A 24,584-nucleotide genomic window follows, 5' to 3' on the forward strand; every position below is an offset into this window, starting at 1 on the left:
TCTGTTCGAAACCCTTGCTCGAATTTAAGGTTTGTGAGTTGGTGAAGAAACTGAACTAACCAGATGGATAAGGGGTTTTCAATACTTTCTCTTACACTCCTAACTCTTTCATCCCATAATCTTTTCACTGCTTTGGAATTGCTTGCCACTTACCCACAACAGGAGGACTTTCTCTGTTTTTTAATCTACCTCTTAGGGAAAATAGGCTTGCTAGATTTCCTATCTATATCCAGCATCCAAATTCTCAAATAGACCTCGGCTAAAAAAAAGATGACATCGGTTGTAAAGAGAGGGTGGCAAGGGACAGGGACGCAAGTGAAGAATAACTTACAAATGAAGGCTTACCATATCACTGTTTGGTGGCAAATGATGATACAGCAAACAAAGATTTGAACAACACTTGTTGCAAAATTAGACCTCCTTCTTCCCTAAAGCTTCCAATTTCAAGGTTCTGTCGCCCCTTCAGTTTAAGGTTCTTTGGAAGAGGACGATAGAAGAGGGCTTTGTTTTGTTTGATGAGTTTGGTTTTTTGTCTTGTTTAGGGATTCTATTTATGCATCAATTTTTATCTCTTTTTCTTTTAATAAAAAGTTCGCTCCATTATCCTTAACGGAAAAAGCCATTTTTCTTGTTATCATAGACCCCACTTTATATATTATAACCCCAAAAGATGTGGCCAAACCAACGCCTCAAGAAACTGGACTGCAGGGAAAGAGACAGCAAAGGATTTGCGCCCTTTACCAATGATTTTAGAGTTGTAACACTTTTTCCGGGTTGGTGTTCGGCAGTCCAACCCACAATAGTAACACCTAACTTATATATAGTTACTTATTTTGCCATCTAAATTCGGTATGAGACAACATTACTCATAGAGAAATTGTGTTCTAAACGAAAGGAGTGTTATACAAGCTATTTGTTTATAACAATAAAATTTTCTACAATTAATTCATTTTTAATCATAATAAGTGAGGAGTATTTAAGTTTGTTGAGTCTTATGTGCTGTTTAATAAAATTAAAAATTATACTAAAATTTTTAACAACTGAATTTTAAGTGCTAATTCTTTAAAGTGATAAATATAAAATAAATATTTTTTTATATTGAATTTTCAACGTTCAGCATTCAACGATAAATGATATCCTTATCACTTAAATTTTTATCTCATTTTAAGTGGCGCTTACACTTTTTCGGCGATATTTAAATTACATTATCAAACACATTTAATTAAATAAGTGCTTAGTTCATTTAGAATTAGTTATAATTGTTATTCATTCATAATTAGTTATCAAAACTAATTGTTAATAGTACAACACCGTAAGAGGAAATGGGAAATACAGTTAAAGAAACACACAATTGAATTTGCTTTGTTTATTTTGTAAAATTGTATTACTTAAATACACTATAGTTGTAAATATTTGCTAACCAATATTAAGTTTTCATATTTATTATTTTCTTAAAAAAAAATTATATTTTCAAGAATAAAATTATCTAATTTTTTTCTCCATCCATTATTATAGGCCCATTTTTTTCAAACACCATAAGAATCCAAGTGTCCATTATTTAGTGGTTCCTCCTGATCATTCCGACATGGCCTATAATTAATTTTTAATTTACACAGGCCATTATTTTTTCCCGCTCATTATCCATCTTTTGAACATTTTGTTCAGGGCTTTCTCCCCTACCGGAAAATCTCCCTGTGCCATCTAGGGTGAGAATTTACCAAAACGGACAAGGTTTAAACCTCGACGGGCTCACAGATTTGCCTGAATGTGATTTCTTCTAAGTCATACATTTTCAGTTTTAGCATTCCAATCTGCAATTCCTCATTGTAAATATCACATATATGTTTTGGTGATATCTTCCTCATTTAAGGAGAGAATCTATTATCATTGTATTTATAGACAAATATAATACAATACAGGCAAGGCAGAGCTAGTACTTCAATTAAGGGGGAAGCAGTGTTAAAAATAAATAAATAAATGAAATGGAGAAATGGGCAAAAAGAAAACCGATTTATACATAATAAGATAGGTTGATGTGAGAACGCACTCACCCCAAAATTAGGTAAGTGTGCTTACAAACGGAGAGCATAAGCAACCTCAAGAAGGTGACGATGCTTGCGCCCTACCACACCATTTTATTGTAGAGTGGCAACACAACTAAGTTGATGAATGACGCTATGGTCGGATAAAAGAGAAGCATATCATTGGAAATATCTCCAATGGGCTCTCCGAATTTGCCACATCAACATTTTTCAATAGCCACATCAGCATTTCCCATAGCCACGTTAGCATTTTAGAGTCTCCAAATTTTAGCTATTGGATGTACTCCAATGGTGCATTTTCGCTCTGCAAAAATATTAATATTTTAATATTTTTTTAATTTTTAATAAATTTTATTTTTTTTTCTTTTTCCTAATGGCTATATTTTTAAAACAGCTATATCATACAAAAAATTTGAACAATACAATATTTATTATTAAAAATAATACGATACGACATAAATTTAAACAATTCAATAAAAATAAAAAACAATACAATACGACATGAATTAAAAACATAACAACTACAAAAAATAGAACAATCATATGGAATGCTTGAAATAATCTTATGGAAAGCTTGAGTAACCGCATGCACATATAGATGCTAATATTTCATTTTAGCGTTCAATTAGCCATGTTTTCCCGGCTTATGTTGGCATCGATTCTGGATCTTTTTGCATGATTAACATCTCTTCAGCTCTTTGCTTATTTTCAATCTTTCTTAGTTTGCTTTGAAGCTCGAGTTGTCTAGTCTTTTCTTTATCTGCTTTACGTGCCTCTCGTGCTATTTGAGCGGCTTCAAGAGTTTTAGATTGTCTTTGATAAAGGCTGTTCCATGATCAAATTTGCTAATGAAATCATTCTGACTTTCAGATTGTCTTTTATCCTTATTTCGCCTTTGCTTCGCTACTTTTTGTCCTTGTGGTCGCTGACATTCTTCAACATACGTCGAATCATTTTCGACTATGTGCACCGATCTTTCAACCGAACTTGGTGTCGTTGTTGCATTACTTGATGGAGTAGATAAGTTTGAGTGACCAATAGGCTCACTATCATCAATGTGGATTCCACTCCTCTTCTTCGGTTGTTTTATTATTATTATTATTATTTAGATATCAATTTGTTTTGACAATGTAAATGCCATTTATTGTTGGTCTTTAAAATGTTCCAACCACTGTCCAACTTAAATTTGGTGTTATTTTGACGAGAGAACAACTCTTTGGCTGCTATCATCTAAAAAAATAAAAATCAATAATTATTAGAAGACAAATCTTTAAAATATTTACCAATTAAATTTAATATAATAAATAACTTACCTTGTACTCATTGTCTTACCCATTGGGGTAATTCCTTTCGATCTGGGCCATGAATCCAAAAAATTTGGTAATCATTTGTTGCATGAAGGACCAACAATTCAAGTAGGTGATATGATTTCTTTTAGGTGTACTAGCACCACTAATGTGTTGTTCAAAACTTTATTGAATTTGGATCCATAACGCTATCTTTTGTTGGTTTGAACCGATGACTGCATCAGTGCTAATGGCCATCCACGCATAACATAAAGCCTCATCTTCAACCGTGGACCAATTAGGAGGCCGAATAACCCTTTGCTTTCTGGGAAGTTGGGAGTTACTGGATTGTGGCACTTCAGTAGGAATGTTGGAAACTTGAGAAGGTTGATGAGACAGAAATTGAAATTCTTCTCCAACAAATTGAGATTCTTTACGAACAAATAAGAAGGGATCAAAATTATCATTTGATTGGTTGAATTGGGAGTTGTAGTTGTAATATGGCGGTGGAGGATCCATGGAATTGAACTTGAGTGAAAAATATAACTAAAAGATTGAGAAAATGACTTAATGGTTGCAGTTGTAGGTTGAAGATTAGAAAAGAGTTGGATATGAGGTGAATAATAGTAGGGGTTGATGTATTTATAGAGAAAAAATGAAAGTTTTTTTTTTAAAAATAAATAAATATATATATATATATATATATATAATTATTTTTTAAAAACATAAATTCAAAAAATAGGTTTTTATGCCAATATAGCCGTTGAGGCACTATTTGGGTCAGCCAAATAGTGCCTTAAACGACTATATGTCAGTAGGAATATTTTAAAAAGTAATTTTTTTTAAAAAAAAAAGCACTTTTCTTTATTTTTTTAAAACTTTTTTTTGCCCAAAAAAGTCTATAAGGCACTATTAGTACCTTAATGGCTCTTTGGTTCAATTATTTTGAGGAAAAAAAAATACAGAGACCAAAACAAGCCAAATATCAATTTTATTTTATTTTATTTTATTTTTTCCAGGCAAATAGAGCATTAGGAGCAGTGTTCTAAGCTAAAACACTGTTCTAGCCAAAATAAAAATAAAAAAATAAAACAAAATTGATGCGGGTCCACATGGCAGGCCCGCGGCTCGCCAAGAGGGTCGCAATTTCCAGCGACCCATTGGGTGGGGCCCAATTTTTAGCGAGGCCATTGGAGGAGTCCAATAGCGGAATCTGGCCCATAATTGCCTTAAAGGCCTATGTTGGAGCTACTCTAACCTATATATACTTACTTATTTTCCATCCAAATCGGGTGTGAGACAAGATTACTACTAGGGAAATTGTTTTCCAAACGAGAGGAGTGTAATTGATATCCTTATCACTTTGATTTTTCAATGTTATTCAGTGATAAATGATATACTTATCACTTAAAATTTATTTCATTTTAAGTGGCACTTACAGTTTTTTCAGCCATATTCAAATTACATTATCAAACACATTTAATTAAGTAAGTGCTTAATTCATTTAGAATTAGTTATCAAAACTAATTGTTATTCATTCAAGATTAGTTATCAAAACTAATTGTGAATAGTACAACACTGTAAGAGGAAATGGGAAATACAATTAAAGAAACACACAATTGAATTTGCTTTGTTTTATTTTGTAAAATTGTATTTCTTAAATACACTGTAATTGTAAATGTTTGCTAACTAATATTAAGTTTTCATATTTATTATTTACTTCAAAAGAAAATTATATTTTAAAAAAAAAAATTTATCTAATTTTTTTCTCTATCCATTCTTATAGGCCCATTTTTTTCAAACACCCTAAGAATCCAAGTGTCCATTATTTAGTGGTTCCTCTTGATCATTCCCACATGGCCTATAACTAATTTTTAATTTACATAGGCCACTATTTTTCTCGCTCATTATCCATCTCTTGAACATTTTATTGAGGGCTTTCTCTCCCATCAGAAAATCTCCCTGTGCGATCTAGGGTGAGAATCTAGCAACACGGACAAGGTTTAAACCTCGACAACCTCACAGATTTGCCTGAATGTGATTTCTTCTAAGTCATACATTTTCAATTTTAGCATTCCAATTTGCAATTCCTCATTGTAAATATCACATATATGTTTTGGTGATATCTTCCTCATTTGAGGAGAGAATCTATTATCATTGTATTTATAGACAAATATAATACAATACAGGCAAGGCAGAGCTAGTACTTCAATTAGGGGGGAAGCAGTGTTAAAAATAAATAAATAAATGAAATGGAGAAAAGGGCAAAAAGAAAACCGATCTATACATGATAAGATAGGTTGATGTAAGAACGCACTCACCCAAAATTTTAAAGGTAAGTGTGCCTACAAATGGAGAGCATAAGCAACCTCAAGAAGGTGACGATACTTGCGCCCTACCACACCATTTTATTGTAGAGTGGCAACACAACTAAGTTGATGAATGACGCTATGGTCGGATAAAATAGAAGCATATCATTGGAAATAAATTCGGAACCATTATTTGATCGAACTTGTTGTATATGTTGAAAAAAAAAAAAAAAAAAAAAAACCACCACTGCTTGAATTAAGAATGAAATTGAGTCTTAAGCATCTCAAAAAAACAATTGCAAATTTTTTTTTAGTTTCAGACTTGACATTCACAAGATAAATCAAGTGCATCTACTAAATTCATCAACAAATGTTAACAGATAACAAGAACCATTTAAAGAATGGTTGAGAAAAAGGACTCCATATGTCACAATGAATTAAAGCAAAAGGTCTACCAGTAGTGATAGAATTGGAAGGAAACGACAAATGTCCTTGTGTTTTCTTGTGGACAAATTTCACAAATTTTATTATGTGAACAAGATACATAATAAACATCCTTAATTAAATTTTGCAGAGTACGATAAGATAAATGCCCAAGCTGCCAACGCCAAAGATCAATCGGCGGGTTCAACGACTGCCATTGCCGAAGCCGCTTAAAAGTAGTATGGCTCCTCATGAATGTTACCTTGTCCAATTGTCCTCTTCATTGACGGGTCCTGGAAAAAGCATGATTAGAAGAAAAAGTCACTAAGCAATTATCGGTATTTGCAAGTTGACTCATACATAAAAGGTTAAACTTGAGTGATGAGATAGAGAAAACATTCTCAAGCTTAATAGTGTATGAAAGATGAATGGTTCCAACATGCATGGTTTGACCATCCGAAAGTGTTACGGAAGATGGAGTTGGACATGACTTATTAGAGGAAATAAAGATAAAATATAACAAAGGTGATTTGTTGCCCTTATATCAGCAATCCATATTAAATTAGAGGGAACTGGAAGTGCAATACCTGCTAACTGTGCGTTAAAATTGATGCTACCTGAAGAGAGTATAGCCAATAATTTATTGTATTGTTCGTCGCACTTTCCTTAGATTTGGGTGCTTTAGTAGCTGCATCAATTTTCTTTGGGGGTAACCTAACGATTTTGAAGCAACAATCTTTGGTGTGACCATCACGATCACAGTGGTAGCATGGCTTGCTATCCGGATGAACCATCACAGTTAAAGTTGCTTCCACGGTTTGTGGCTTGACATTAAGAGCCGTGGTAACTGGCCGGAGTTGGAGACAACAAAGAATGTATCTCTTGTCGCTTTTCTTCTTGATGAACAAGAGAATAAATTTTGGTTGTACTTGGAAAAGGCCCCATAAGGAGGATTTGACTCCGAAGTACCACATATCAGTCGTGGAAGCCCTGTAACAACTCCATTGCCCTATCTTGTTGGAGTCGTTTCACAAGAACTTTCCCATTTCCGCAAGTGCATGGTTGGATAGTGACAAGTGAATTAAATTCATTCCATAATGATTTGAGCTTTGTAAAATAAGTGAAAATAGATATGTCCTCTTGTGGAGCATTGGATTGAGAAAAACGCTTTGAAAGATCCAACCAAATCTCCCTTGCAGTGCAGCATACATGATACAGTGCCTACTTGGCAGCTTTGTCAACACCATGTGGATGCTTAGGTGGCTCATTGAAAGATCAAGAGATGCCTTGAAAAATGATTTGTTTTCCCCAAATACTTACCCCCGCTTACCTTTGCCTAGCCTATTGACACTCCCTTTCTGATTTTTCAGCTTTATTCATCATCTCTCTCTCTCTCTCTCTATATATATATGTATCTTTCTATCTATCTAAAATCTAAATTTCTTGATTAGCTGAACCAGCAACGGCAACTCCTGCACTCAACTGAGCTGGTGCTAAACATGGGCCATCACCTTTCCTTGTTTCTTAAGAGTAATGTTTAAAAATTATAAATTTATAATTGATTATCTCTAATTTTATTAAAGTGTTCATAAACCAAACACCTAAATCATTACATCAACCTCACTCATTTAATAAATTCCATCTCTATAACATTACTCATTGTTCAAACATACAATATATTTAGAATAGAGAATGGGTGATTTAGAAGAATTTTATACATCATTAATAATCCATTCTAACCTCGTATAATTAACTAATGAATATAATAAAATCAAATTATTAAAAAGGTCAAAACCGTGGAACCGAGCCAAACTGGTCCTTTACGGTTCAATTCGGTTCGGCACGATTCTAATAGTTCTACAGTACAACTTGATTAAAGTTTTTATAAAATTGCCGGGACTGATTTGGTCTTGTTTCACCTTGTAACTTGTTCAAAACCGAACCGTGCACATCACTAACTTGTGGTTTCTAAAACCTAAATAAATTTTCAGTTCGGTTTGGTTCGGTTCCAATAATTCCTACGGTCTGGTTTTTTTTCTAGTTTTTATAAAATAGTGGGGATTGATTTCATCCTTGTTCACATTATAACATGTGCAAACCAAACCGTGTGCATCCCTAACTTGTGGTTTTTTAAAACCCATAGAAAATTTCAGTCCCCCACCCCCTGTACTTGATTCACATTTGCATACACACATGTGAATATCCATTATATGACTTCAAGAAATAACATACATAAATAAATAAATAAATGTGCAATTAGACCAATGTCTCCTCATGCTTAACAAAAATAAATGAACTTTTTTCTTTAGACATTAAGAAAAATGTTTAGAATAATATGCTAATGCTTCATTGGAGAAACTTGAGTGGGGTCAAAAGGAGGAAAAACTTAAGTGCTGTAGGATTCAGGAGACAAGAATGCCAAACAACAAAAGTGATATAATATATGCTAATTTATTTAGTTGTCACTTGTTATATGCCAACTTCTGTAGTTGTTCCTCTTATAAGTTTCTAAAACTTCTTTAAATTGCTTGCCAATTTTTGTTTTGTATTTTCTTATTGATAATTGTCTTCTGTTAAAGCTCGCGAGGCTTAATCTTTCCTCAGGAAATTGATTATCTTTCCCAAATGTGAAATCAAAGTACTCAAAAACTTTTCTAGACATTGAATTGTTAAAAAATTGAAAGAAAATTCTACAAAAACATTGGTTATATTTACTGGTGCAGTGTTCATAATAAAAAAACATTGGTTAAAACATTGTGTCACTCAAGAATGCCCCCATGGGAGTGGCATGCAGTGCCATTGCAAGAACCACCATATTATTCACCACCTTCATTTTGATGTCTGAAAATGATCTCAAACCTCAATTTCTTAAAAAAGATTAGGCCTAGTTTAACTGCAATTCATTTAAGAGACCGAACGATAATTACTGGATTATAAAGTCACTTTGTAGTTCTGATATATTCGACACTGGTGCAGAAATAAGCATCAATGTCAGTCAACTTTCATAGATGCTTAGTTGTAATGTAATGCAATGTGACAAAATCAGGAACTCACACTGCCCAAGCCAGGGCTCAAACCCCTCCCCTCCTCTTTGAGGGTAGGGAGGTTATACCATTGGAATTATGGCCCGTTGGTGACTTTCCCTATATCTACCAGTCTTGAATCTTGGCTTGTGATCTAGGAATCAAGCCACAAGCCAACAGGCTACAAGGTGAACTGGTCCCATTGGTGACTTTTAATATAAGTTAAAAAAATGAAAAAGATAAAGAAGGTGACAAAATCAAGGATGGAGTTACAGAAAAGTCAAATAGCTAAGCTCGATAGGAGGATTTGGTCACAGTGATATTTAGATGAGAGAGTACTAGAATATAGGAAAAAGAAGATGACTAGTTTTTGTGGTTTTACCACTGCCAATGAAAATAGTTCTTGGAAAAGAAATGCAGAACATATGTATATGAGTTCAGGAAATAATGGTTTGATCCAATTAGAATGTTGTGGCAAGCAGCAAGAAAAGTTATTTTCATTTACATGAACATTAATTTAATTTACTGAAGTATATCGTGTGGAGCAAACTCTACTTAAAATTTTGACTTCAATATGTATCTAATGTTGGATAATTTCTTGAAGGTACTACGAAGATTTCACAGTGAGTGCAATAATAGAAAAAACATACCTCCAACAGGAAGCTTCGAAGCCTGAAAGAATATAAGTTTCTGTCCATACCATATGAACCATAATCTTGACCCAAGATGCCCAAATCACTAATGCTGTTCTGAAGGCAGCAGTATTTGACATTCCAAGCTTCATCCTTCCACCAACCTAATTGTAGTCGCTTACCGAAAAAGAGAGCATCAGTGAAATTCTATGGACACATTTGGGAAAGCACAGTGTCAATTGCAAAAGATAAAGCTGTCAGCACAGATTTATATTCATGACAAGCTTAATGGAGAACCCAACTCAACCAACAGCTAGAGAAAAACAACTGAATAACCAAGGATTACCACACAAGCAACAAGACTAACTATCAGAAACAAGACTTATTACACAGGAGTCAAACAGAAAACAAAAACGCAAGCATATAAATCAAGAGCTACAACTCACAAGACCAAACAAAACCAATAGCTGCAGGGCTTCAAGCAGCAGCAGAACCAAACTCAATGACTCAGGAGAATCAAAGGACAAGATGCCAGAGACTGATACCGAGAAAGGCTAGCACTAATCAATTAGAACTCACAGTAGAAAAAACTGCAGTGAAACCAGAATAATAAAAAATAAAAATAAAAACTGCTCCAAGCTAAGAGAAAGACAGAGGACTCCTCAAGCTGCTTGAAATGAATCCATTGTTTTATTTTTTAATTTCACAATTATCTCCAACTTTTGCAAAGATCCATTAAGAAGAATGAATTGCCAAAGAATGGAACTCATATCCTCTCCAAACATCACCTGTAACCTCCTAAATCAAATCATCTTTGAATTAGTGTTTGTCAGCAAAGCTCCCCTCTCAGGGTTGAGCAAATCCCAATCATCATAAAATCCTTTGACCTGTCATTGTTTCATGTCCTTCTCTCTCTCTCTCTCTCTCTCTCTCTCTCTCTCTCCATCCATTTCGCTATTACATCACTGAATCTCACTAAATCGATATATATAGAGAAATATATATATATAGATAAAGAAGTTGCATGCAAATGAGAATGAGATCTTGGCTTGCAGGGAAGAAATGTTGGTGTATGAAGCTTTTCAAGATAGGAAGGGCAACAATTATGATACTTTTCAGTAGTTTCCGAACGTATTTCTTGTCAAGAAATAAATTTTCATGGTTTTTTTTTTTGTTTTGTACGCACTATCCAATAGTGGATTTTACTAACACTTGACTCAGTGATACAAAGGGTATTAAAGTCTTTTCAGAAACATTGACTTGTCAAGGAAAAATAGCATATTCAATCGTGAGGGTATAATTGTCATTTCACTCAGTCCGTTAACACCGTCAATGACATCTGAAAGGGGGAGACTCTTATTTTTCAATAGGGAGGGGGTCAAACTGTGGTTTGAAGTTGAACAAACCTCAGGGATCGAAGTGTAATTTATCCAAAAATTATTTAACATGTTTTAGTAACCAGTAACACTAGAACATGATGAAATTTCCAAGGATGCAAGCAGGAAAATGTTCTTTGAGTAAAATCTTCATAAATACCTTTATTGAAAGGAATTCACTGAATGCATACTATAGCACAGAACATCAACTCTCACATGTAAAATCCTATATAACAAAATTCAATCACATAAGAAACTTCAAAATCAATATATGTTCAGAACAAATCAAGGATAATTGAGCTTTCAGTAGGGAAAGGTGGGACTAGTATTTATGATTATCAAGCAAGCACACAAACTTTCCTATAGATGAAAAATAAAATAGTTTTCCTGAATACCAACCTTCAATTATTTTGCTAAAGTTATACACACACATACATATTTATATATGTTATAATACTCTTTTCCTTGAGAACTTTCATTCATTTTATCATGCATATAAGTTACAATTTTTGTAGCTAGAATTAACATAAAATGGGCAGAAATCAATCATGTTTTCCGGAGGATGATACTTGACATAGTTCCTGAAATCTGGACCTAAACGTACTTGGATTCAATCAAAATGCACATATAAGACAGAGCCTGACCTAAGGTGCATGTTAGAGGGAGAGACCTATCCCAAAATGCATACTGATGGAAATATTTTAGATGGAAAAAGTTGAAGGATATTCAAAGAGCATTTTCTAGGGAAGAAGTATCAATTTGTCAATTTTAAAGCACCAACAAAGAGCATCAATAAAGCACCAAAAAAAAAAAAAAAAAAAACTTCTAAGTTTTCCAAGAACAAGGGATGAAAGGATGTTTGCTGTTAAAAAAGAAAGTAAACTTTTTTAATTACTTAACTAGAATGCACATCTCCTGAGAAAATGGGGGGGGGGGGGGGGGGGGGGGGGTGTGTGGGGGGTGTGTGGTGGTGGATGGATAAACAAAGCACCCTCTGACTCCCAAGCAATGTCCAAGCTACCGCAGCCATCATGACCTTTTCAAGTAATGTCAAAACCTTTTATAGAAATTGAAATGTGAAAGTTGAAACTATTTCTACAAATACATATAAATAAAATGTTTATTTAACAATGCTTTAGATTTGCAACTTGTCCTTTTACATATAGCTTATTATTTCTTCTTTCTTTATGCTTTTTATCTTTCTTGTATCTGTTTTCTCATTTCTATATTTTGACTGTATATTTCCAATTTTTTATTGTATTTATACACGCGCTGAAACTAATACAGCAATAACAACCAAGACTTTTTCCCAACTCGTTGGAGTCAGCTCCACAAATCATATGTTTTCATTCCACTCTATTTTAAGGCGATAACTTTAGTTAATCAACATGTTATCATATCCTTTTTTAGTAACTCTAGTAACATTAGCTTTGGTCTTCCTTTTCCTCTAGTATTTCCCTCAATGTGGACATTACACTTTTCCCAACGGGCACATTTAAATATCTTCTTTGCTCATGTTCATGCTAAGACTAATATTATAAAGGAAATTATTATACGATTGATTGATATATGGAAGAGATCACCTTTTTCCCTTTCCTAGCAAGTATGCTTGTCCATTTCTAGGACGCCTCCTTCATCCGAATCATCCTAATTCTACCATCAACTATTTCATTCCTAGTAAAACATGAGTGTAAACACGAATACCTACCCCTATCACTGCTAAGCCTCAATAGACTTTCTTAATTTTGTTTTACCATAAACATTTGGATTCATATATTTCATTAAATTCACTGCAAAATCTTCCCACCTCAAGCTGTTCATCCCTTCCATCATTGAATCCCATCCCTTGCCACACATCATTAACCACTAACCACCGACTGCAAACCTCATCCATAACAAATGTCTCAAATATCATCTCGGGATGAGTATATGAGAACCAGGTTTCATGTTTTGATTGTATTTCTACAAAGGAAAATGCTTCTTGTGCCGAATCGGCCCAAGCCAACAAGGCACAACCTAACTCACATAATTCTTCTAAAATTGATGCCTCTCTCACGCTCTGTACAGACTCTCGCTTTCATGCTCTCGTTCCCATTCCCACCCCGTGTGACTTAAATTCTTTTACTTTCACGCTTCTACTCTCGCTCCTGCTCCCGCTCTATGTGACTTAGGGCACAACAGCATGCTGGGCTCCACAAAAATTGTGGGACCCCCAAACTGCTAGGTATTGTCGGTTTAGGCCAGTTTGGTTGAAGCAGTGTTCTAAAAAGTGAATACTCCCATGCACAAGTACGCATTCTCACCCCTAGCTTCTTAGTATAAACTATCCAGAATAACCCCTCAGTCTAATAATTATCGGCAAGTACAAATTTTAAGTGTTTTTTTTTTTTTTTTGGTATAATACTTTCATTAATAGTTGTTTCACTTATATTTTTCCTAATTAAAAAAGACAAACAAAATGATAGAGAATTCATATTCCAATGGAGGAATTTCATGAATATGTGAATATCACCAACTTCGCTAAATCTATGAAAGGCAGGATATTCATACTTCAATAAAAGAAAATCTACTCTATCCAGGTGACACTCAACAGGAAAACAAAGTGTATAGAAACAAATACAGGAAGCAAGAATACTTGTAGAGTAAGTATTTTCTATTCTCCAGCCTCAAGTCTTTCTCATTTCACCTATAAATAAGGGTGAGCTGTATACAAAAATTAAGGGAGTATAATAAAAGATATGTAGCCCTTTGGGCTTTGTGTGCCGTGAATGTAAGCCCTAGTGGCTATGCCACGTTATATTCTAATGGCTACAGAAGTTTTTATTTCCTCTTATTTGGTAGGCATGCTAAGAAGCTGAGCTCCAGAACCAATCTATGGATTCAACTCTGTAACTCTCACTTTTCAGATAATTACTAAATTTTAGGTATCAACCACCCTTTGGAAAAGTTTGTAAAGGGGTCACAGAGGTTGAAAATAGACTTGTCATCACCTCCAAACTCTCATATGGATAAACTACATTTTGATAAGTATTCCGGTGACCATAAGAGTTGAGATGTGATATTGTGACGAAAGATATGATAGGGTGTGTCATAACACTGAAGTTATGATCTAAGAAATAGAAGAACAGCGAAACAAGTTTTGAATAGGAAAAAGATTTTAACTGGATATAATTACTTACCATATATTGTCCATCATGGTGGAACAAATCCCAACTTGCATGAAAGCCTCCTTAATTATATAAAAAAATGGATTTGCCTTCCAAGTTTTAACATACAGGTCGCAGATTTTCAAAGGTGATTTCAGACGGTTTAAATCCCTCAGCCAGGATAAAATGAAACAGATTTACTGCTTTCTCTAAGATATTCTGAGCATATCCTGCAATAGTAGCATTCGTGGAAACCACACTCTGCTCAGGCATGCAAGTGAAAACTTCATGACCAGCTCCAATGGCTCCACACTTAGCATACATGTCGATAAGAGAGCTTCCACAATAAAGGCTGTTTTCTATTCAATTTTTAACCGATATACAATGTATTTTCTTTCCTTGTTCAAGATCTCGCAGATTCGCAAAAGCACTGAGTATACTTGCCAAGGACACTAAATCAGGTGCAATCCCTTCTGAATACATTCTCTGAATCAGTTTGAAAGCCTCACCAACCAACAGACCTGTGGCCTAGCGGTACCAGGCCCCTACTTCCCAAAGGGAGGTCAGGGGTTCGAACTTCAGTGAAGGCATCTGTGTGTGAATACCAACTAGGAAAAAAAAAAAAAAAAAAAAAAAAAGCCTCACCCTCTTCTTCTTCCTGCACGTACCCAACCATAATTGCATTCCAAAAAACATTATCTCTATTTATCAGGAGCTCAAATTGTTTCATTCCATCATTTAGAGTACCAGATTTAGCATACAAGTTGATCAATGCGTTTCCGACAAATAAGTTTGCTTCAAGCTTGTTCTTAATAATAAAGGAATGTAGTTGGCGCCCCATTTCTAAATTTCCCAAGCAAGAACAAGCACTAAGAATGCTAGTGTAGGTAGTCAGGTTGCAAACCAGAATCCCTCATCTTGGAGAATAATTCTATCCCTTCACTAGCATACCCAATCTGTGCATAAACCCCAAGCATTGCATTCAACAGCACAGTATTTTTTTTCCATCAAGAGTATCAGACATTTTCCTTGAAGCTTCCACTTCTTAGCCCTTGGCATACATACTGATTAAAGAACTTCCCACATAAACATTAGAATCTAACTTGCAAGCCATAGTCAAGATTAGCCAAGCTTGCAATTGCACTCAAAACACTTCCAAATGTCGATCGCGTTGGTTTAACACCAGCTTTCCTCATATCATGGAAAATATTGACAGCTTCCCTATCATAACCTTTCTGGGCATGACCTGAAATCATCACATTCCATGCTACAGCACAAGGATGAGGCATCTGGGCAAACAAATGGCATGCATCATCAAGCTTTCCTATCTCCACGCACACACTTATGACAGTAACAAATGTCACCTCCTCAGGAATGCGACCTATTTCCTGCATATCCTAGAACATTTTCAGCACCTGTTCAGGTAAACCAATCTGAACATACCCTGCAATCATTGCCGTCTAAGAAACTGTATCAGGGCTTGCAGCCCCATCAAATATTTGACGAGCGTCAATCACAGAATTACATTTAGCATACATGTCAACAAGAGAACCTTCACAAAAGGAATTGAACTCAAAACCGGCCTAAATAACATTATAATGAATTTGCTTCCCATACTCCACTTCCATCAATCTAGCACAAACAGATAATACAATTGCATAAGTGAACTAATTAAGAAATTGACCTGAATGACGAAATGACCTGTTCCAACAAACCCTGCCTCGAGTACATTGACAAAACAGAATTCCAAGCCATAATATCTCTTTCCCCAAGGCGGTAGAACGTCTTCTCTGTGAAGTCCATATCGCCACACTCGGCATTTCCTAACTTCCCTCTGGATCCAATACCAAGTATTAAGCTCTGGGCATGGACAATTCTACAAGCTCTTGAAGCAGAACCAATTCTTTGGGGCATTTCGTCGAACTGCTGGTGGGACTAGATTTGTTCGTACTGTTGCAGACATATTTTTAGGAGCTGGGTATATATGTGATGATGATCTAGATTTGAAATGGTTTTAGAATACAGATTTTGTTGTTTTATTTCTTGTTTAACAGTAGAGAAATTGGGTTGGCGATGAAAGAAGTGAAAGTCTTTCTTTTTTACACTGCCAATGAGGTTTATAATGCATTGACTCAGTGGAGACTGGGTCGTGACTTGAGTTTTGGCGCCAAGTGTCTAAACCATGTTTTATGTATAACAGAGACACCACGTGTCGTTCATTTGATAGTATGTTCCCCACGTGCCTCGTAACAATATTTTGAGTTACGCGTGAGCATTTCCCTTTCCCGCCTATTAACTAAAGACCTTCAAGCTTTCTTCAGCACCGTAAATTCTACACTAGCTATTTCGATCTAGTGAGAGAAAGAAAGGAGAGACGAATCTGCGCCAGAGAGTCGCGTAACCTAGAGAGAGAAAGAAAGGAGAGACAATCTGCGCCAGAGAATCGCGTAACCTAGAGAGAGATCTGGAGGTTTCTTCTACACTTCTTCGTTGTTTATTGTTTCAATTCATACATTTGATGTTTTGGAATTCTAAACTTCCAATTCCTCATCTAGATTTCTATCAATATTCCCAGATTTATCTTAATATTTTAATTGATTGAATTGATTTTCCTTCTTTCTTGCTCTGTTGTTGCATCAATATACAGAGGCTTCAATTTTTCTGGAAAGAATCGCAAGCTGTTACAGAAACCCTAGAGAGAGAAAGAGGAGCTGTCGAGAGGTTTTTTTTTCTACACGTCTTTGTTTCCTTAGTTTCATTATTATTGCATCTAAGCTATGGATCTGATTATGCAATATACAATTTCAGTACTATATTCATCTTTTTATGTTTCTCCTATTACAATGCCGTCTAAACATTTGAAGATGATATTCAATCTTGATTTCAGTATTATGATAAGAGCAAGAGAGATTAGGAGTGTTCTTTTTCCGTTTCTGCATATGGTTTATTTGTCAAAATTGTTTGATGTGCGATGCAGAGGGAGGGCCTTTTTTTTTTTTTTTTTTTTTTTTAGGTTATAAACTATAAATTGAGTTCGGATGAGTGCTCTCTAATCATGATAGCAGTGTTGTGGTATTTTAAATGTGGGGAGTCACATCTATGTAATTGAATTGTATATGTTCTTCTATTATTATTATTATTATTATTTGATTTTTTATGTTTACCAGTATTTTGTTGAGGAAGCACGACTGCAGAATTAGGATTTCAGGGATCTATTTAAAATATAATTCCATATAATGTTACCCTTCTTTGATAACAATGTAACCTTTTAGTATTCCCTTTGTGCACTTCTGATTTTTGTATAAAAATAAATAAATAAATAAAATTGATTGAATGGGGATTCTTGATAGCTAGCTATTGATTTGCCATGTCAAGTCCATTTTCAGTCTGAGTATTATGGGCTAGGGGATGTAAATGATCCAATAGAATCAGCTTTGAACCATTCAACCCTTTTTTTTTTAATCACTTTTTTGTAAAATGTCCATCATTTGTTTATGCTGATCTTAGATAATTGGCTTTGCAAGTTGCTGTTTATCTATTACTTATGTTTGTTTTTAGAAAGCATAATAAGTCTGTTATTTCAAAGGATGTGGCACTTTTTGCTTGTTTGCGACTTAGGACACAAGACACCATCAGATAAACCTATAACAGTAAGTTCAAGATATCTTGAAAAATTTATACCAGCTGAATTAGTTTGTCTTTGCCCATTTTCCACAAAACTTTGGAAACAGTGTGGTTTTGACCAATTCTCATACACTTGGCAGTCAAGCAATGGCTCCAAGTAAGATAGAAGTGTTATGTAAATCGAGGCTCAAACCTGATGCGAAGGTCAACTAGACGTGGTCTTGAACCTGTCACATGTATATTTTGGTTAAAGAGACCCTCCTAGATGGCCCCATTTAAAATATGAAATAAGCAAATTATTGATATCCGGCATAACAATGAAATGCTTATAAAGGCCTCATTAGGAGGCTGATTCTTCACTGCAGACATGAGTAATATCATCAATACATGTTATAATCTACTAGTTTCAGTTGTTTAGTAGTAACTTGTCTATATTTCTAAATTTAGCTCAAGTTTGATCATTAAACCAGATTGATTTCATCTAATATGGGTTATATAATCTTTTCAGACCTAGTAATCTCCTCTCTTTTTTTTTTTCTTTTTTTTTTTGGGCCATTTTGATTTTGAATGAAACCATGGTTGTCAAATCAATTCACTTTCATGAAAACTAATTGTAGCTTTGCAGACCAGGTGGTTCAATTTATTTTTATTTTATTTTATTTAATAAATAAGCTGATTTTTTATACAAGAACTCAAGGTACAAGGAAAGCAGATTAAAATCACATTCAAATCCTACTATTTTTTGACATTGAATAACTTCAGCTTCACCTCATTCAACATATTTCGGCCTCACATCATTCAATCCATCAGAGAGAGAAGATCATTGCCATTTGGCCATAACCATGGCTGCAAGTCAAAGCTTGTGAAGCATGAATTGAGTTGACATCCAATCCATCATAGAGTATTTGGCCTCATACATGCAGCTGATAATTGGTAAGGTATGAGGCTTCAAAGTTAATGTTTTCCCAATCCTAGATATATTGCGGGGGCAGAGGTTTCTTTAGGAAATATGCTCTGATTAGTGCATTTTGTTGTTGCTAAAGGAAATACAAATTGTAAAGAATCTCCTGTATTGAGTGTTGCTAATGGAAATACAAATGGTAAAGAAACTCGTGTTGCTAATGACAATGGTTGACATATTTGGTGTCTGTCAATTGCTTAATAACTAAAAATTATGCACAAAAAGTGTATTGAGTTTGTTGGTAATGGAAATACAAATGGTAAAGAATCTCATGTACATGACTGCCTGCATAGTGTCACAATGCTTAAATTGTGATGTAATATTATGCTTTGCACATTTGGATGATTAGACATAACTACCGATATAACATTGTTTTGATTCAATACCTATATATTAGAACCTTGCTCCTATCTCTAGTTTTCAAACATTTATGCTGGTTAATCATTGTAATGGTAAATTGTCTTTCAGATGCTTAAATTTTTTCCTTGCATATCCTGTTCATTGACAAGTGAGTATGAATATTCAATCTCGAGTTAAATTGTAATGTAATATGAGTGATTTTTACATATATTATCTTATGTCAGAATGGCTATTGTCATTCTGCATTCTATTTCCTCGTTTACTCTCTGTTAGGTTCCTTGTAACCATTTCTTCCATTTAACTCATATATTTAGTAGTTCAATTTGTAATGATTTGTAAATTTTTGTCGTAGATGAGTTTTCTTATTATCTTCAGATACTTTTTGCAGTAGCAAATGTTTTTTCATACATTTGTTTTATGCCATCATTGATTGTTCTCTAAGATTATAAGCATGCAGATGTTGGGGTCTGAAGATACTAGTGAGGATAGAGTCCGTAAGGCTCTTACTGATTGTAGCAATGGTACATATGTTGATCTGAGCCTGTTATTCAATGAGTCCGCAATCTCCCAAAAGAAGTTTTTTCAGATTTTGAGTGAAATATTTGATGATGCGAGTGGAGGTGAAGTTGATGATAAGCAACTTCATAATATTATTGATTTCATCATCAAAAGTCCAGCAACACCACATGAAGCAAAAAGTGACCAATTTAAAGCACTGAATTCTATTTTGGGGTTTGCTTTAACATATGTTTTTGGAGACATTGGGAGGGAGGATTTGACAGAATTTGTTTGTGAAGCTCTGGTAGACTGTGCTGCTGAAACTAGAACATCTGTATTCGGTTGTTTGGGTGCACTGGCAGATGCCAATTTCTTTGCCATTGGACCTAAAATGAAATTCATTATTGAAAGATGTCTCGTGGCTATTGAAGAAGATAACACAGAGGTGGTAAGTGAAGTGGAATATTTCTTTTCGAGGATCGTAGATAATACAATTACGCTGATTGATGATGGTTCCTCCTTCGATGGGATGGGCATCCTGGCCCTATTTCCATCAGCTGGTCAAAGGGGTAGACAGCAGTTGCTGAAATTGCTATTGATGGCTTTAACGAAGACCCCTCCGGGGAAAAGATCTTTCAATACACCAGGGCTTGATCAGATTGTAGACATAATTCAGCTTCATGATATATCGGATGAACCAAATTCGAAGTGTGTGAAAAATATTACCATTGGGGATGTACGCTTTTTAACCGTCAAACAATTAGGGAAAGTTCTAGAAACCTTGATGATTTCTGAAAATTTTATTGCGGATATTATCAAAGCTATGGTGGAGTTTGAGAATGGGTCTGAAGACAACTTGGATAGTATAATTGTAGACTGTACTGTGATTAAACATTGGAATAGGCTTGATGAATTTCATAGGGAATTGATGCAGGGCTTTCTCTTGAAGACTTTATGCTTTTCGAAGAGGGAAAATAGAGATACCAGTTCTCACCTACTCACTGCTTTAGCATCTGCAAGGGAAAATTTGTGGCCCAAGCTTCCCAATTCATTGGTTGAGTTGATACAAAATGTGCATGATAGTCCCACTCTAATCACAGTTATGCACACAATGAATAAATTGTTTCAAAGGGTTCATGATTTCACAAGTTCAAAGGACGCTTCCAAACTGTACGAAGCAATTATACCATTGATGAATCGACAAGGCGACATTCCACTGCAACATGCTGTGTTGGCCTGCATTAAAACCTTTGTGCAGAAGCATCCATATACCAGTTCACTTTTTCACTTCATATGCGATGTTGAAATAGAGCTCAGAAAGGTTGCTGTGGAAGACCAGGAACTGAAAGCTACGGTGGACGACTGCAAGTATACTATGCATGCAGAATTTCTGAAACTTCTGTGAGGTCAATTTTGAATGTCGTCTACATCCTTTTTTGTGTTTCCCAGAGATTGTGCAATGCTGAAGAAGAAATCTCAAAGCTGCTTGTCCTGGGATGTGTGAATTCTTGTCACTCATTCGATGAATACTTTGTGATTCTTAGAACTGTATAGTACTACATTGTTTCATTTCAACTGTGAAACTATTGTTACTAGGCTTGAGACTTCGAAATATAAAATAGATATTAAATCATCTGAACTAGTTATGGTTCCTCCTACATATAGTTTGTGTATGTCTGTGTATAACAAAGAACATGTAATGGCCAAGAGGCCCATGACATTGATTCCTGGCAATGTTAATTTGGTGCATTTGTCAGTTGCGTGGCTGCCACTGAGTAGTAATGGCTTAACCTCCTGCATTTCTTCATCCTTTTTATTGTAGTTGGGTGAAATGATTGGCAGGAACTTGAGTTTAGTTTCATTGGAATTTATGGAAAAGGGTGAAATGATTGGAATTGGCGGAAAAAAATGCTCTCCGATTATAAAGTGGGATGCCTTTTTAAAGGTCTTGAAGTCAAATTTTTGGTACTGTTTTCTGTCGTCGTGTATTTTGAATGACTTTGTTGCTTGATCTTGCCTTTCTAAGTCTCTGAAAGTCTTCTTCTAGGTCCTTGCATTCTTTTTCTTGCCCCGTGGTTCTTTGATTTTGGTTGAATGGAGCAACTCGATGTTTATAATTGGTGATCTATCATCTACATTGGTGGCTAAGAATTTTATTGAGAATGTTAATAATGCTACTATGGTTGAAGCTGCGATGTTAAGATGAGACTGTCATGTAACAGGTTTAGTTCATATTGACTTTATGGGGATGGTCTGACGGTCATGCATGCAACAGGTTTCTTTCCCCCACTTAATATACATTGCTACTGTTATGGATGATATTTTCAGAAAATGAAACTGATAGTTCTGTTTGGTTGACAGATTTATTATTATTATTTTTTTATTTTTTTATTTTTTTTTAGTATCTCTGTTTTGAACTAGAAGTGCTGAAAACTTACTGAAACAAGTGTCTTGGGACATGCAATCACCATTCTTGTGCAGATTAGTTATGCTATATATAAATTGGAAGAATAACTTTAACAAGAGTCTGTGATAGGAAAAAAAAAAAAAAAAAGAAAAAAAAGAAAAAGTAATTATAGTATAAAAAATATACACAGGATCTTTAGGCCCTTGCAGTTTGAAAGGTCTGCTGATTTGAGTGCTTTAGTTGCAAATGGTGCGACCAGCAATCCAACCGCTACCTTTTCACGAATAAAATAATAGTCAATTTCCACGTGCTTTGTGCGAGCATGAAAAACAGGATTAATGGTCTTATGTAGTGCAGACATGTTGTCACAAAAAAGTGCAGGTGGTTGAGAAAGGTGCAACCCAATATCATGGAGAATAAAAGAGATTCAAGTAAACTCAGCTGTTGTGGATGTTGATGAAAGGTCTTGATATTCTGCTTCAGTACTCGATCGGGATGAATATCATGGTTGAGCAAACTATGACAAGCTGATTTAGTGAGGAAACTTCTGCTCCTCGGCTCAAGATCCTTCTCAAGATTTTCCCAAATCCACTGTGGCTCCTCCTTTGTGCGAGATATATTTTTTAATTGGCTAATTTCATTGTCAAAACAAGTCCAATCGCGTTGTAATTTTACCAATATCTAAATTTCAAAAATTGAAGATCGGATGCAGATTTGAAGAAGTTCAAGTGTTCATGGGTTGCTACACTCCGAGATGATGAGAACAATGTTTTAGGAAAGTATGTGAGTGAATGAGAACACTTTAGGGAGTTTAGAAGGGTGAAGGAAACAAAGATTTCTATTCTGCCTCTTGGGAACCGGTAGGAAGTTACTTGAACCGGTAGCCAAACATGGGTTGAAGAAGATTTCTTCACTGTCCTTCTTGAACCGGTACCACATTTGGGAACCGGTAGCCAAAGTGCGTCAAAAACCTTTCTGCCCTTTGGGAACCGGTACCAAGATATGGGAACCGGTTCCAGGGGTTCTGACAGCATTAGGTTTTAATTTACCTTGTTCTGTTAGTTTCCTTTTTGATCCTAATTTCCTTCCAAGTCCTATGCACGAAATTTATCATATTTTCTGAGGGATTAGGACTTTCTAAACTTTATATAAACTGTAACGACCCGAACCCGAGGGTCTGAATCGCTAACCGAGTCCTTATCCGAACCTGAGGTCAACTAAGGATACTACTGTTGTAATACCCTTAATTTTAAAAGGATAATCATGGTATTTTAATTAAGTATTTTGTTGCATTTTTAATTGTTTGTTTGCTTGTTATTTGAATTAATTGTGAATTCTGTGATTTAAATGAATTGTTTTATTTTTTCTGTAATTACATTAATTGTGAATTAATTATTTAATGGTGTTTAATTTTATTTTATTTTCTGTAATTACATTAATTGTATTATTAGTAAATTAGGGTTTTGTTTTATTTCTTTCACGTGGTGGCCGACTAAAGTTTAATTTAGTAAGTTAGGGTTTTGTTTTATTTCTTTCACGTGGTGGCCGACTAGAGTTTAATTAAGGTTTTAAATCTCTAATTCTAAGTGGACTAGGGTTGTTAGAGACGTCTATTGACCGGTCCTTGCCTTTGCAACAAGGGTCGCGATACCAAGTCAAGCTTGAAGAGTTGTGAATTTAGGAGGTGGCCAAGTTTTACATTTATAGAAAGCCACTAATACCTTTCTCTATATAAAATATAGATAGGGTGAGTAGGGATCGTCCCAAGGGATTATACGTGTTGGAATTTCAACTTCGACTCTAGCGTACCAAATGATTGCAAAAGAGAATTGGGTTGGTTGATTAAGCTAAATTGAATTCAACTAAATAAAATAATATGAAGTAAACAAGAGAGAGAGAGAGGTCTTGGGGTGTAGAGATCACCACCAAGCAATACTTTTCTATACCACTAACAAGTGATCAATTGAGGGTAATGGATGTGTTGCAACAATGTTGTGTGTGTAAAAGACATTCAATTGGTAAGGGTGACTCAACAAGTGCAAATTGTCTTAATCAACATGTGTGAGGCCACAATACATCTATTGGTAGATGAATATATTGTCTAAACATCATGTGAAGATAACAAAATAACAATTCAAGTCATTGAACCTTTCATTAAGCTCATAGTCCAAGCAATCCATAAGGATGATTTAGTTAAACATGCATTATCTAAACATCATGTGAGAGGTACAAAATATCTATTGGGAGAGGAATAAATTGTCTAAACACATGTGAAAGATACAACATATCATAACTAGTCATTAATCATTCATTAAGCTCACAATCCACATACAACACAATATTAGAGGAATATGCCATTTGGACTCACAAGCATGGAACATCAAACATCAAGAGTAGATTGTCCTCTCATCTAACATTACACTACCACTACACTAAATCTACACTACTAGCATGAAAATAAAGCTATCTAGACTAGGGGAGAGGCACAAACCATCAA

The 24,584-nt window shown here is 35.0% G+C and overlaps 1 long non-coding RNA gene across 1 annotated transcript; it reads right to left on the reverse strand.

Moving 5' to 3' along the window:
- Positions 1–5,990: 5,990 nt before the first annotated feature.
- LOC132274092 (uncharacterized) lies at positions 5,991–16,378 on the reverse strand. Its single transcript, XR_009470331.1, has 3 exons — positions 14,271–16,378; positions 9,734–9,922; positions 5,991–6,353 (listed from the first exon to the last, which is right to left on the reverse strand). It is a non-coding gene; the product is annotated as an uncharacterized LOC132274092 (long non-coding RNA).
- Between the last annotated feature and the right edge of the window lie 8,206 nt (positions 16,379–24,584).

This window comes from Cornus florida, unplaced genomic scaffold, assembly GCF_030987335.1.
Source record: "Cornus florida cultivar Cherokee Brave unplaced genomic scaffold, ASM3098733v1 CherokeeBrave_3.0.0_Hap2_Chr09, whole genome shotgun sequence".
Classification (NCBI taxonomy): domain Eukaryota; kingdom Viridiplantae; phylum Streptophyta; class Magnoliopsida; order Cornales; family Cornaceae; genus Cornus; species Cornus florida.